The 14258-nt window shown below is 37.7% G+C and overlaps 1 pseudogene; it reads right to left on the bottom strand.

Moving 5' to 3' along the window:
• Positions 1–13495: 13495 nt before the first annotated feature.
• LOC147384397 (NADPH-dependent aldehyde reductase-like protein, chloroplastic pseudogene) lies at positions 13496–14057 on the bottom strand (annotated as a pseudogene).
• Between the last annotated feature and the right edge of the window lie 201 nt (positions 14058–14258).

Here is a 14258-nt window from a genome sequence, read left to right as displayed (position 1 = left end):
AATGGCCAAGGCACTTTTGAATCACACAACAGCCATGACGGTCTGTTGCAAGCTCAATGAAGTGAGCAGTTGCAGCTTCATAAAGGAATTGCAAAAGAACTATAAATTCGTATTTTAGTGAAAATCATCAACCTTGCTTCTTTGTAATTTCACAATGGTCCATAATAACATCTTTAGTCAAGTTCATTAACAATTTTGAGTCTAAGGTACATAAAGATCTATGATCTTATGTGCAGCGCATGCACTTCTATGCCATTAGAGACAATTTTTATTTTTATGGTCTGCTCCAACAGATGCATTAGATATTTTTCTTTCAAAACAAGTACAAATAAAGATGACAAGATGAATCACTAGAAAATAAACGAGACAAATAGTGATTCCTTATAAAATTAAAAACCAATTTTAACTAAATTCTTTAGTGTCAAAAATAAACCCACGAGTAAAGTCCCCATCATTCTTGCAATAGTAGCCAAAAAAGCCACAAGATCTATGAGTGGTCAAATCCCATTTCAAAGAGCTAACCTTTCAAGCTTTACTAAATCCAAGTGATGGGAGACCGACATAAACAATAATCACCTTGCTTGTATCGCAAGAGTGCATCTACAATAAAGCTAATATACAATAAAAATGGTTGACAAACTTTTATGTTATAGATTGAGATGGGGAAAAGAGAATAAGTTTGTTCATGCCTAAAGCATTGTTATATTACAATTTGTTAGGCCATAAATTTTAATTGGCAATTTCTGTGACTATACATCATTGAGTGTGTATCTTGAATATGTTATGTCTTTATGTCTTCTAAAGACCCCAAGTGATCATAATTAGATAAGAATTGTTTGAAGTCAGCATCATCTCACTAGATAGGTTGGTAAGTGACTTAATGACCAAACTGGATTAGGTGATTAGTCATTTTAATCACTGAATGCCATTAAATCATTAAAATAAAAATTTTCAAATGCATTCTGATCGATCAGTATATATATAGGTGATCGATTGAATATTTCGATTGATTGACCATAGACAACGATTGATACAATACTAATTTTGCTAATTCCTAACTTTTTTATTTCAATCCATCTCAATAAAAATTACAGTTTTTGTACTCCTTTAGAGATATCTCTCTAAACATCTCAAAAACTTTAATTTACTTCTATCTACCCAAGAGTAAAGAACACTTTTATATATCTAAGATCAGCAATTTCATGATAATTATCTTGGATTCAACCACACCATAACCTTCTATTTCTTTTTCTTTCTTTTTTTGATATCGCGGGGTTTCCCCACACCCTTTTGGGATGAGACTAATCCTTACAGTCGCACACCCCGACCCCACGTAAGTTTTCCAGTATGCAATAGAGTAAGTCAAGAGGCCACTAAGTTTTGAACTGTTGACAAAACCAATTACCTCAAAAGACTAATCTTATGAGGAAATGTGCAACTATAAATAAAAGAGTCACAGATCGAACTAGGGCACGATATATAACACTTGGGAGCGGAGGTGGATAACACAACACTCCCCCTCACTCACAAGGGTGAAAAATTCCTTCGAGAAACTCGAACCCATGACCTATACAAACCTAGTACTTTGATACCATGTTGACAAAACCATTTATCCCAAAAGACCGATATTATAAGGAAAGTCATAACTTTGAATATAAGAAGGTCACGGGTTGAACTGGGTTAAGATACGTGAGCACGTGACACCCAGGGGCAGAGGTGGATAACACAACACTCAACCAACCAGAGGAAAAAAACCCTTGTTAATAGTGTAGAAACGTGATTATCGATTACAAGTGCCACTATTACGAATGTTTGGAGTCACCACCATTCATATTTGTAAAAGGATGTGAATGGTTACCTCATCTGCATTTTTAGAAAAAATGTCATTTTTGGCGTTTAGTGACTCTCGATTGATAAGATACCGATCTAACCTTGAGATTTGGGTAAGCAACTCGATCAGAGAAAATGGAAGGTACAATGAACATTTTTCTCTATGCTAAGTGGTGGTAAGCTCAACACAACTCGATCATTTTTTTTTATGAAAATGTACGATAAAATAAAGTGTCACGTGTAAATAACTTGTACCCTAAGTAGGGATTTATTTTTGGCTCAATTATAGGATCATCCCATTGAAGGAGATGATCCTTATACTTAGCCTTAAGAACTATATATGTTTTCGAAAAATATTGGTTCTTGTTATGGGTCCATTCTCATGAGTTGAGAAGAACCCAAACACCAATTGCCACAAAATGATTTGATGGGTTAAAATAGTTTTATTTTGAGAGTAGTTACGACCCCTATACTTTTAACCTAATCAAAGTTCGATCTACCAAAGATATGGGAGGGGGAGCATAACATCTTAGGAGATATCTAAAATAAAAATTAAAGAGAGGAAGGGGATAGTAGAAGAGGTGTATGGAGAGGGTAGAGAGAGAAAGATAGAGCGGGGTGTTTTCTTTTTGACCCACCTTGAAGCCTTAGCTCTTCTTCCTTTCATTCATTCCTCCTTCTTCTATGTTTTCTTTAAGTCCTTAGTAATATATGAGAATGTAATTCTTTTTATGTAAATGAGGTGAGGGAATATAGAAGAAATGAATAGAGTATTGATCTTTTGTTAGTATAAGATTTGGTGTGCAATTTGAAAATGAGGGGGGTATTTATAGGTGTTGGGAGGTTATTTTGGGGGATATAATGAGATGAAGTGTTGGGGGAGTAGAGAATGACATAGGTTTTGAATGTGGGGGTATGAAATTTAGAGTTGGGATGAGGATAGTTGTGTAATGAGTGAAAATGGGTAATGTTTTAGTCCAAATGATTTGGATCTATCCAATCCATTTGGGTGGAGTGTTTGGTGATGTAAGATAGGGAGAATGGGGGTGTAAGGGAGTAGTTTGTTGATTGAGTGTTAGGTAGGTTGAAAAGGTGAGGTGCTTAGATTAAGAGAATGGGTCGTGTAAGGGGTTTAATTGATTGGATTTTGATAAGGTAAGGGGGATGATGACATTTGTCAAAATGGATGGGAAGGTGAGGTGATTAGATGAGTTGATTTTTGAGAAGGAGTGTAGATTGAAAATGAGGGGTGTGGGTGGGTTTGGTTTGTAAGAAATAATGAGGGGAGATGTGGGTTGTGATGTGAGTTGGTAGGGTGTTTAGAAAAAGGTATTGGATTAAGGTATAAGGGGTATGGGTTATAATGTGGGTGATTGGTTGTGTTAGAAAAATGTGAGGTGGGTAGATTAGGGAAGGGTATGGGTTGGGATGATTTTTGAAAAGAGGTAATGTGGGTAGATAGATTGTTAGAGAAAGGTAATGGGAGTAGGTAATTGGATGAGGGAGGTGAGAGGGGGTGATGACATGTGTCTCCTTTGATGATAAAAGGAGTGATTGGTTGATGTGAATAGTGATTTGTGGGTTAAGGTTATGGGTTGGATGTGAATTTGATATGGATTTGGGCTTTGGAGTATTGGGCTTGGATTTTGGGAAGGGTTTTAAGTTTTTGGCATCGGTTAGGGTCATTTTGGAATGGATTTTTTAGGGTGGGTATGCTTTTAGGATTTAGGTGGTGTGGGATTAAATTTAGATTAGGGGGTAAAGTGAAAAATGCGTTTTTGTGAGTTGAGGGTTCGTGGGCTTTGAGCGGGCTTGGGTTAATTCGATTTCGAGAGTGGAATGGTGAAATATGGGGGAGGTAGGGGTACACCAAGTCTCTTGGGTGGGCCCATTAGACCTTTAGGGGGTCTTAGGGACCTCGAATCGATCAAAATGTCACATTTTGGCAAATTAGGCTTTTTAGGCCCGTTGATGAATTATTTAGAAAATCTGATTTTTTTGGGTCCTTTCGAGTGTGGGCCCATTCAAATTGGGGTGTTTACAACTATCTTTCTTTGTAGGAATTGTATGCAAAGAACTGCAAAGAATAGACTAAACCCCTATTTGTACGGGTCAAAAAGATTTTGCAAAAACACAACTTTGAATTATCGATTGCATTGATGACTTTTGTAAAAAATGGTTACTCAAGTATGGGGTCTAACAAAGTTTTACCTTCTTGATTCCTTGATCTCGATGGCGTGGAGCCCGTGTGAGATTTTGGATTTGACGAAAATTTGATGAATTTTGAAATTCAGATATTTCTTCGGTCGTGCCTTGACAAATTGGAGTTGAGTGCAACTTGAAAGGGTTTTGAAATTCTTTGGTTTTAATTTTTGATATTTGAATTTTTTTTATTTTAGTTTTTTATATTTTTGATTTTTTTGTATTTTTAGAATTTTTTATTGACTGATCCGTGCATGGAGCACAGATAGCATTTGGACCCAGTTCATCTGTGTTTGGAAAACATATATGATATTTTTTATTTCATCCGTGCTTGGAGCACGGATGCAAAGAAAATTTTCCCATCCATACTAGTAACACAGACCAGTATGATTTCAAGTGTTTTAAAACCTTCATGCCCGTTCATTTTCTGTTTCATCTTCGTTTTCTTTTCAATTTCTCTTCTTCTTCCTCGTGATTTCTCTCCCTCTTTTTGCCTCCTTGATTCTGTTGATTTGGGTCCTTCATTTGGTTGTTTTGTTGCAAGCATTGAGGTATTTGGACACTTGTGGAGGTGACTTAGAGCTTTGGGAAGCTTTTCTACGATTTACTTGTCGAGGTGAGTTCTATTTTTGTTTTCCCTCTTCGTTTCCCTTCCTTTTCTTGCTTATTGGAATTATAACATGAGAATAGATGTTTCGATTTATAGTGGACACAAACAACACCCTTTCGTATTATTGTTATATATATTTGGTTTTTTTTTTTGTGTTTACTATAATTTTTTTGCTTATAGTTTATTTTACTTTGTTCTATCTTCATCTCTTGTGGTGGTGCTCTTATGTGAAGTATTTGTTGAATGGATTGTGGATTTGTTGGTTTGTGAAATTTGGAGAACGGTGGGAGGTGAATGGGTGGTTTTGTTGATAATTGAGGTTGTTGGTTTGTGGGTGATTATTTTGGGTGAGAGTTTCCCAGGGTGTGGTGAAGGTGTAGGGGGATTGATTTTTAGGTACGAGGGAAGGCATGGATTGATCGACGATGATTGGTGATTTGTTGGAAATTGCGGGGATGGCAACGGTTGTTTGGTGGTTGATGTACTATGTTGGGGTGCATTGGAACGGACTAATGGGGCAATGGTTGGTGAGTAAGGGTAGTTTTTAGGGTGAGAAATTGGGGTGGTTAGGAATGATTTTAGGGGGCTGATATTTGGGTGGTTCTAGGGACTGTTTTAGGTAACGGTTTTGTCGAAGAGATAGGTGAGGTAATCTTGGGGATTTGAATACGATTCGGGTGTTTTTCAAAGGGTGTTTAGGACTTGGGGACTGTTTTGGGCAAGAAATTAGGATGGATAGAGGCTGTTTTGGATGTAGTGAGTTGAACTGTTTAGCGGATGTTTCAAGTCAGAATTTGAGACTGTTTAGGAGATGAATTGGGGCGAGAATGGGGCTAGTTAGATGTGGATATTGGTGAAGGGATAAGTGGGATTATATCCGGGGTTGAGTATGGTTTGGGTGGTTTTAGCAAGGATTTGGGTATTGTTCATGGGTTGTTTTGAGTGGTTATTAGAGGTAGTTTTTAGGGACTGTTTGGAGACTGTTTTAGGGTATGGATTAGGGACTGTTTAGGACTGGTTCAGGGTATGGATTATGGACTAGTTTAGGCAAGTTGACTTCTCCCTCTTTTTCTTTCTCCCTTATTTATTTAGCATGCTTTTGATGTGAAAATATTGTTTGTCATGCTTGTTTTCTTTTCCTTTTTTATCTTGGCTTCTTTTCGCTTGTATAAGAATAAATAATTTCGACTTGTTTTGGACACCCACACATTTTCCTTTTTTTTTGAATGATGTCGTGTCATGGTTGTGATGGATGATTGAGTAATTTCATGTGGATAGGGGTTTGGTTAGGTAGGATGGTGCTTGCTTAGGTCGACTTGTTTTTAGTCTAGTGACTGATTAAGCCTGCAAGTTTTGGCAAGATAGGATGGTTGAGATGGATGGGATAGGTGTAGAATGACAAGTGTCAGTATCGTGCTTAGGATATGTTGGGTGAAACTGGCTTGGATAGGTGAAGTCTGGGGTTGGGTCCGTAATTTGCAAGTTTAGGTTGTCGATCTGGTATTCGTTTGACACGATAGGTTGAATGGGTGAGTTATATGGGTTTGTAATTGGGTTTAGTTTTTCTAGGTTGGGAGTGGGTAGGCTTGGGTAGATCGGTAAGGTTGGTGGCAAAGGCAGACGAGGTGGTAGAAGTTAGGTAGATAGGGCCGTTGGTAGAGGTAGAGTGGGTTGGGAGGCTCCTAGGATCGAGATCCCCGAGGAGGAAAGTAAGAGGATTCCTGAAACCTATTTTCTTCGTGGGTTGGGGCGAGATGTATTTATTTTGGTACAATTTGACATTCCCACCCCATATCCCTCAACGAGCTTTAGGGGGAGATGGAGCGCTTTTCTTTCGACAGCTGCCCTATTCTCTGATGATATCAGGACGCAATTTTCCACTGTGGGGTAAGGTGCTTTTGACAATTCGGTAGCCTGTAGATTGGGAAAGAAATGAGGACTTGAGTGGCGTGGCGTGGCACGGCACTCTTCTAATGAGGAGAATGAAGTAAGACCAAGAACCCAAACCCGTTTTACCTTAGGGCCCGGCGTAGCGATAGAGTCAGGCAGGCCGGGTTGGCCTTTGTGGAGGCCGAATTCTTCTTCTGCGGTTAGTTCTTCTTCAGGTAACAGTGCTGACGAGGCGAGTACCTCTCAGAGTGGTCCAACTAAAGACCTTGCAGGCAGCAATGGTAGCAGAGGCAGACGAGGTGATAAAAGTTAGGCAGATAGGGCCGTTAGTAGAGGCATTGTGGGTTGGGAAGCTCCCAGGGTCGAGATCCCCGAGAAGGAAAGTGAGAGGGTTCCTGATACCTCTTTTCTTCGTAGGTTGGGGCGAAATTTATTTATTTTGGTACAATTTGACATTCCCACCCCCTATCCCTCTACGAGTTTTAGGGGGAGATGGAGGGCTTTTCTTTCAACAGCTGCCCTATTCTCTAATGATATCATAACGCAATTTTCCACTGTGGGGTAAGGTGCTTTTCTTCAGATTCCTGCTCTCAAGGTAGATTGACCTCTATTTCTTGTTATGTTTGAGAGGTGGTTTCCAACGACTCATTCCTTCTACGTTGCTCTTCGTGACATTGGCATATGATGCAGCTTCTAACCACTTGGTGAAGTAGTTGATAGCAACTAAAATGAAGCGATGTTCGTTTGCAGCTTTTAACGAGATTTGGCCAATGATGTCCATGCCCTAGAGTGAAAAGGGCCAAGAAACGGTCATATTATGCAGTTCTGAAGGTGGAGCGTTGATCTTCTTGGCATAAATCTGGCACATATGACATTTGCAAACATGCTGATAGCAATTACTTTCCATTGTTGTCTAGTAGTACCCCATCCGTATAATCTTCTTAGCTAGCATATAACCATTCATGTGGGGTCCGTAGACTCCACCATGCATGGTCTTGATTAGTCATTTTGCTTCTACTTATGCCATGCATCGAAATAAAACCTTGTGATGTGATTTCTTGTACAACATGCCATTGCTTAGGAAGAATTGGCCTGTCAATTTATGAATGGTTTTAAGATCATTTGGCATGCTTTGATCTTCGAGGTATGCTTTGATGTCTGAGTACCATGGCTTTTCTTCAGACTCTTCTATTTCAACGGGTAAACAATACGTCAGCTCATCTTGAATTTCAATCTCAATGGGGTCGATGACTAGGTCTTCTAAAATACTGATCATGGAAGCGAGCGTAGCTAATGCATCTGCGAATTGATTCTTAGCTCTCAACATGTATGTGAATAAAATCCTATTAAATCTTGAGCTTAATTCTTCGAGATACCCATGGTAAAGGATCAATCTCTGCTCTCAGGTCTTCCGTTCTCCAGTCGTCTAATAGACTACTAGACTTGGATATCTGAATACGTCGATTTTATCTCCCTCAAGATTAAGCTTTGCTTCAATCCTATCATGCATGCGTTGTATTCAGCCTTGTTGTTAGAACACTGAAACTTTAATCGGATAGCAATTTGTATATGGGATCCATCTGGCTTAATCAAGATTGCCCCTATTTTGTTCCCTTTCTGATTAGCTGCTCTATCAAAATACATTTTCCAGCCTGATTCTTCGTCATCGTCCTCACTCTCAGTGAGTAATATGGATTTATCGAAAAAATTTGTCTTTAATGGCTCGTAATCGGATAATGGGAGTTGGACTAAGTGATCGGCAATGGCTTGTCCCTTGATGGCTTTTTGAGTGACATAGGTGATATCAAACTCAGATAACAATGTGCGACCTGTTAGCGTTGATTTCTCGAAAAGGTACTTCAGGGGGTTTATCCTAACAATAAGCATAGTCAAGTAACTAAGCAAATAGTAATGCAATCGTTGAGATGCCCAGACTAATGCACAACAAGTCTTCTCAAGTGTCGAATATTTCGCTTCGTACTCCGTAAACTTCTTATTGAGATAATAGATGACCTTAAGGGTCAATGGGAATTCTTCTCAGTTGTTCAAGACTTTTCTTTCTCTGATGGGGCAGATGAGTTGAAAAAGTGGTTTGTTTGGTGGTTCGAAAATGATCATTATCTTCGATTGAATATTGTTAGGGTCGGGCATAGTCCCTCCCAAGCTTAGTAGGATGATGACTGATGCCCAATCGATGCCTATGGGGAAAGGTGATTCATTTTCTTTGCTTGTGGTGACTTCCGTTATTTCTTGTAGATTCTCGTTGGAATCCCTATTGAATCGGACATCAATGGCTTCCACAAGGGAGGATTGGGACTCGACAACCGAGTTTTCTTGATTATGCTGGGACTTGAAACTTACTGTTCTCGACTTTCTAGTTGGCTTTGTTGGCAGTTGTTCTGATAGACTGTCGGGTTTGACCTGAGATTTCGGGAAGTTAACGCTGATATAAGGAACCTTGCCCACATTCCAAACGTTCGGTTCACGATTTTGCTTCCTGACTAGCCGGAGTTTTTTCTTTTTATCGTTCATATTTGATATATCATTTTTCGTAGGTCTAAACCCCAAACTGAAATAAGGAATATGTTTTTTTTGCTTCGACTAGTGTGGCTTTCCATTTTCCTCCTAATCTAACCCTTGTTTGGATTTATAATCGACCTTCTTCATGACCCAGCCAATCATTAGATTTGCCCTTAATAGTTCAGCCTTTACCTTCTCTTTACCTTTTTCGACGTGATTAGCAGCAGTAAATTGATAGGAATGGTACAGTGCTTTGTCCTTCGTTATTTCTATGTCAATAAAGGGAGCGTATGTAGTCCTCCCAACTGGAATCAAGTTTTCTTCTAGTACAGATATCATCCTTTGCCCCATGATAAATTGGACTCTTTGGTGGTACCGCCCTACCAATATGAATCCATGGCTTGCCCAATAGCACGTTAAATGTTATCGGTATTTCCATGACCTCAAACGTTACTTTGAACGAATAAGGGATTATAGTGATCGGTAAATCCCCCTCTACCAGGAAGGCCCTTCTTGAATTATCAAAACCTCGGACAACCTTATTGTTGGGATTGACATGTGACCAGTTGGCATTGAGTTTATGAAATATTTCAAGATGACAGACACTGAGGGTTGAACCATTGTTGATCAAACATCATGCCCTTTCATATGACCATGATATTTAATAGTTCGACGTGCTCCTACCTCTTTGATACGAATTCATTTTTCTGTGAATATGATGGGGTTGAGAGCCATAATCTGACCCACTGTTTGTTTTAGTCGTGCTGGCGAAGTAGTCATAGGTACATGTGATTTTCTCAATACTCTTAACAGTTGTAAAAACCCAAAATTTTAATTCGTATCTCAAGAAAAAATAAATAGTGAAATTTTGAGAAAATCTTGAAAGTGGGTCTTAGGGGTAAAACTTTAGGAGGTTTCTTATCATTTTTAAGAAAACCTAACCTCACCATTGGATTTAAAATGATTGAAAAACATGCTTTAGCTTATAAGCATGCTCAAATGAGAGTCCGAACAGAAAAATTGCAAAATCCTCGATTACCGAGTCGGAACAAGCTAAAATAATGACTTTTTACTAGAGTAAGAATTTTTAAGATTTTATCATACCATTATGTTCGTAATAAAAATTATTGAACATGGACTATTTATTTATCATTTTTGGAGCACAGAAAGTTGATTTATCGTCAAAAACGAAAATGACGTCAATTTTAGGGGTCACCTCAGGCCAAAAATGTAAATTTTTGTAAACAGAATTTTATAGAAATTGACCATACCATTAGATGTGGAATAAAAAAATTAGACGAAATAAAGTATTCATTTATCACTTTTGGAGTCAGGACGATCAAGTTATCGTCGATCGAAACAATAGGCAAAATATCGATTTCATCCCAAAAATTTATATAAATATATTTTTTATTTTTTTTCACTATTCATTTTCTCAATTTGTCCCAAAACCAACTAACGAAATAACAAAAAAAAATTGATTTCTTCCTATTTTCCATCTTAGATTCATTGCAAACGGCTCGCTATCGACTTTTGACGCAAATTGGAGAAACATTCGTAGCCTTATTCTCTACAAAACCCAACAAATTTCCTTCTGTTTTTTTTTCGCTCTGTATCATCAAAACATAGCCATATATATATACGGGATTTCGTAACTTCGACCTCAGATTTCATCCGTTTTTTGATCAAATCGTCATCCACCGCAGAAGGGAGAAAGGACGATGGCATCAAGATCTTCGAAATCACCTGATTAGAATAAAAAATCAGCCGTCACAAAATTCAAACCACCTTGATATTCGTGTAGATAGCCTAGATTTCGTGCACGCACTTCGATCCTTTCGCACAGAGATTATAAGGAACTTTCAATTTTTATTTAGTAATCGTAGATTGTGAAAATTACATTTAGGATTTTATTAAAAATTTGTGATGTGTTTTCAAAAATTAGAATTGAATTAATTATTTCAAATTCACGTCAGAACTTGCATATTTGATATGTTTAATAGTATTTTATAATAAATTATATGTGGATAAGATATTTCAACGGGTTATTTCCGTCAGTTGGGTCCTATGCACCGCTCGGACCTCGTTTTGATTTAAGTTTTATACTTTTTCAATGTTATTGATAAAAATGAATTTCGTAGTTGAAAAAAAAATTTAATATTTAATGAACTCAAATTGAGTTGATGAATATCAGAAAGTGGATATTTTGTTTGAAAGATTGAAAACAGTAAAAATCGAAAAAAAAAATGTTATGAAACGGTAAAATGTCAAAGTCACACCCGATGGATGATGTCCGCATTTTACATTATTGTGTTGTGTGTAGGTTTGGTGAACAGATATCTTGGGATATGCTACTTGTTGCATGTTTATTTACTTTCTATTAGCATGAGGCGTTGTTTACTTTTTCGTTCTATTATTTATTTTAGGCCGAGTAGCCACACTTGCATGGTAGAAAATATATATAGCTATTTTGTGAGTTGTTAAAGAGTCTGTGAATGCCTGAAGGGATAGTGCGTCATATGATCCGAAGTGGTGTACTATCCTAGGATGTTCGGTAGGGATCACCAAACTCATACATGGTATGGGACACGTATGAGAGTGGAGTTACAATTGGAATCCAAGTTATTTCTCTCTATCTTTACCAGTGAACTTGTAATGTAAAGGTGGTCGTATATGAATGGTTTATATATTTGGGAATCACATGTACGCCTAATAGGCATAGACGAAGATGATTAGTCAGTAATCCCTAACAATCTATAGTAGTGGAACGTTTTGACATATTGAAATACCATGTCCCGACTGAGAACGATCCAGTCATAAATCCCAACTCTCTAATTCCACTACTCCACCATTGTGTATTATGTATATATTGTCTTATTTTGATATATAAAATGAAATGCATGTTTAATATTTTCACTTGATCAATTAGTCTTGTATAAAAGGAAAATATTATAGTGAGTACTGTCGATCGATATAATGTGAGTTTTAAAACGTTTAGTTGCTCATCCCTGGTTATATGTACTAATTAATCGTAATTTCTTCTGTAAAATTTTGCTTATTTTAAAATGATTCAGTATGTTTATTCGTTCATATAGGAGAGGTTATTGGCAGAAATTATTTTTTTCCTTAATAGGTAACCATTATTACTCACCATTTATTTATCTATTTTTTAGTTTCAGATCCGAAGCTTGGCGAGGCAGGTGTAGAAAACGAGTGAGAATCATCTGGTGGGTCAGATAGACAGGCAGAGTCCGTCATTTGATGAGTATTGGGGCAATACCCCTAATGGTGTTAGATTTGTCTAGGAGTATTATGGGTTTTTTTATCGAGCGTTAGGACTTTTGTTAAAGTGAGAAAATAGTTGTATAATTCTGAATTTTGTTATCCTTCCGTACTCTGATCTATCGTACGTTATTAAATGTATGTAGGCTTCTGCTACTGTGATATTTTGTATGTATATATACAAGATTGTATGTCGTTTATCAGGTGCAAGTTGAACGCCTTGGAATACTAACATAAACAGAGGGGACCATATCGAAATTTCAAGACGTCACCTTGTGCCTCGAGATCTGTCATGAGGCTTTTTGCTAGCATTTGGTAGAGCGCCACAACAGTACTTCTTGGTGTTCCTCTGATTTTTGTAAAAGTCCTAAAATACTGATATGAGCAGGTTGCTTGTTCAATTGCTCCACTAGAACAACCTGCAGGAATTATTATTACTATTCTTCTACAAATTCTAACTTGAGCGTCGGAGGATTCTTAGCAGGTACCACATCAGTGCTTCCAGGGAGAAGAAAAGAGCAACTTCGGATCAATTGGGTAGAGTTCATTAACGCCTCTCCGGATTTCGCCTCTACACTATCTATCAGGGTTTCTTACTAAAACTTAAAGAGTGTATTTCTAATTCTAACAATATTGTGAATCAACTTTAATATTAACATCTTTAATATATAAATCCTTGTGCAAGTAAAGTTACTAAGACCGTGTAGGTCAATGGACCACACAAATTGGGTCCTAACAAGTTTATCTTTAATTCTTAAAAAAAAAAATCTCAATTAACTTGCATGCTTGAATTATCTCTACCTGGTTGTATAATCCGAACTAGTGAACCAAGAGACAAATTATCTCTACCTAATCGTAAGATTTCGGATCAATCTAGATTAGGGAACTCTGAACTGAAATTTGAACCGAGAAACCAAGGAACATAAACCAAAACCATTCTTAGAAAAAGAATTGGCACATCTATTGATCTCCCTATAGCAATACACAAATGATTACTAAGTCGATTACTTATAACAAACAAGTAATGAAAATAGAAATTCAATACCTAATTTTCGTTTCTCTATTACAAATTCATACTGCAAACATAACAAGGACAGGATATCAAGAAAACCCAATAAATGAAGTTTCCACATCTAACGAAAAACACTCTGATCTTATAAAAGCAAAATGTCTAATATAAAGAAACATGGCCATATGGAGTATGTAGTTAGACAATAAAGCCACCATTGATGCGGATCACTTGTCCATTGATCCATTCACCTTCATGGCTAGCTAATAACCCGACAAGTGGGGCAACATCTTTTGTCTCACCAAGTCGGCCTAAGGGGGATGCGTCAGCCAATTTCTTCACCATTTCCTCTGTTTTACCAGCTAAGAACATATCGGTCACTATAGGTCCCGGTGCAATACAATTAGCAGTTATTCTTGTACCCTTAAGTTCCTTAGCCAGAATCTTTGTCATTGTCTCTACAGCTGCCTTTGAAGCTGCGTAAGCCCCATATCCTGGATATAACCCACCAACCATAGAGGAAGAGAACGATATGATCCGTCCACCACCATCACGTGTCAATCGATTAGTGGCCTCTTGGCAACATAAGAACATACCCTTGGTATTGACATTAAATGTCTTATCCCAGTCTTCTACCGTTGTATTGGCTATTGTTGGGTGATAGAAGATCAATATCTGCTGTACCCTTGGCTTTAGGAGTCTGTTATGACTCATTCATATTTGTTACATCTGCTGTACACTTAGCCTTAGGAGTCTGTTGTACCCTTGGCCTTAGGAGTCTGTTATGACTCATTCATATTTGTTACATCTGCTGCACCCTTGGCCTTAGGAGTCTGTTATGACTCATTCCTTATATGTAGGATCTGTAACAACTTCATTAGCTCTCAGTTGTAATCCTCCTCTATATATATTCTG

Source organism: Akebia trifoliata, chromosome 15 (genome assembly GCF_017979445.1).
Source record: "Akebia trifoliata isolate Shusen 1 chromosome 15, ASM1797944v1, whole genome shotgun sequence".
In the NCBI taxonomy this organism is placed as follows: domain Eukaryota; kingdom Viridiplantae; phylum Streptophyta; class Magnoliopsida; order Ranunculales; family Lardizabalaceae; genus Akebia; species Akebia trifoliata.
Note: the sequence above shows the minus strand (reverse complement) of the source record. Positions and strands in the feature narration are given on the sequence as shown.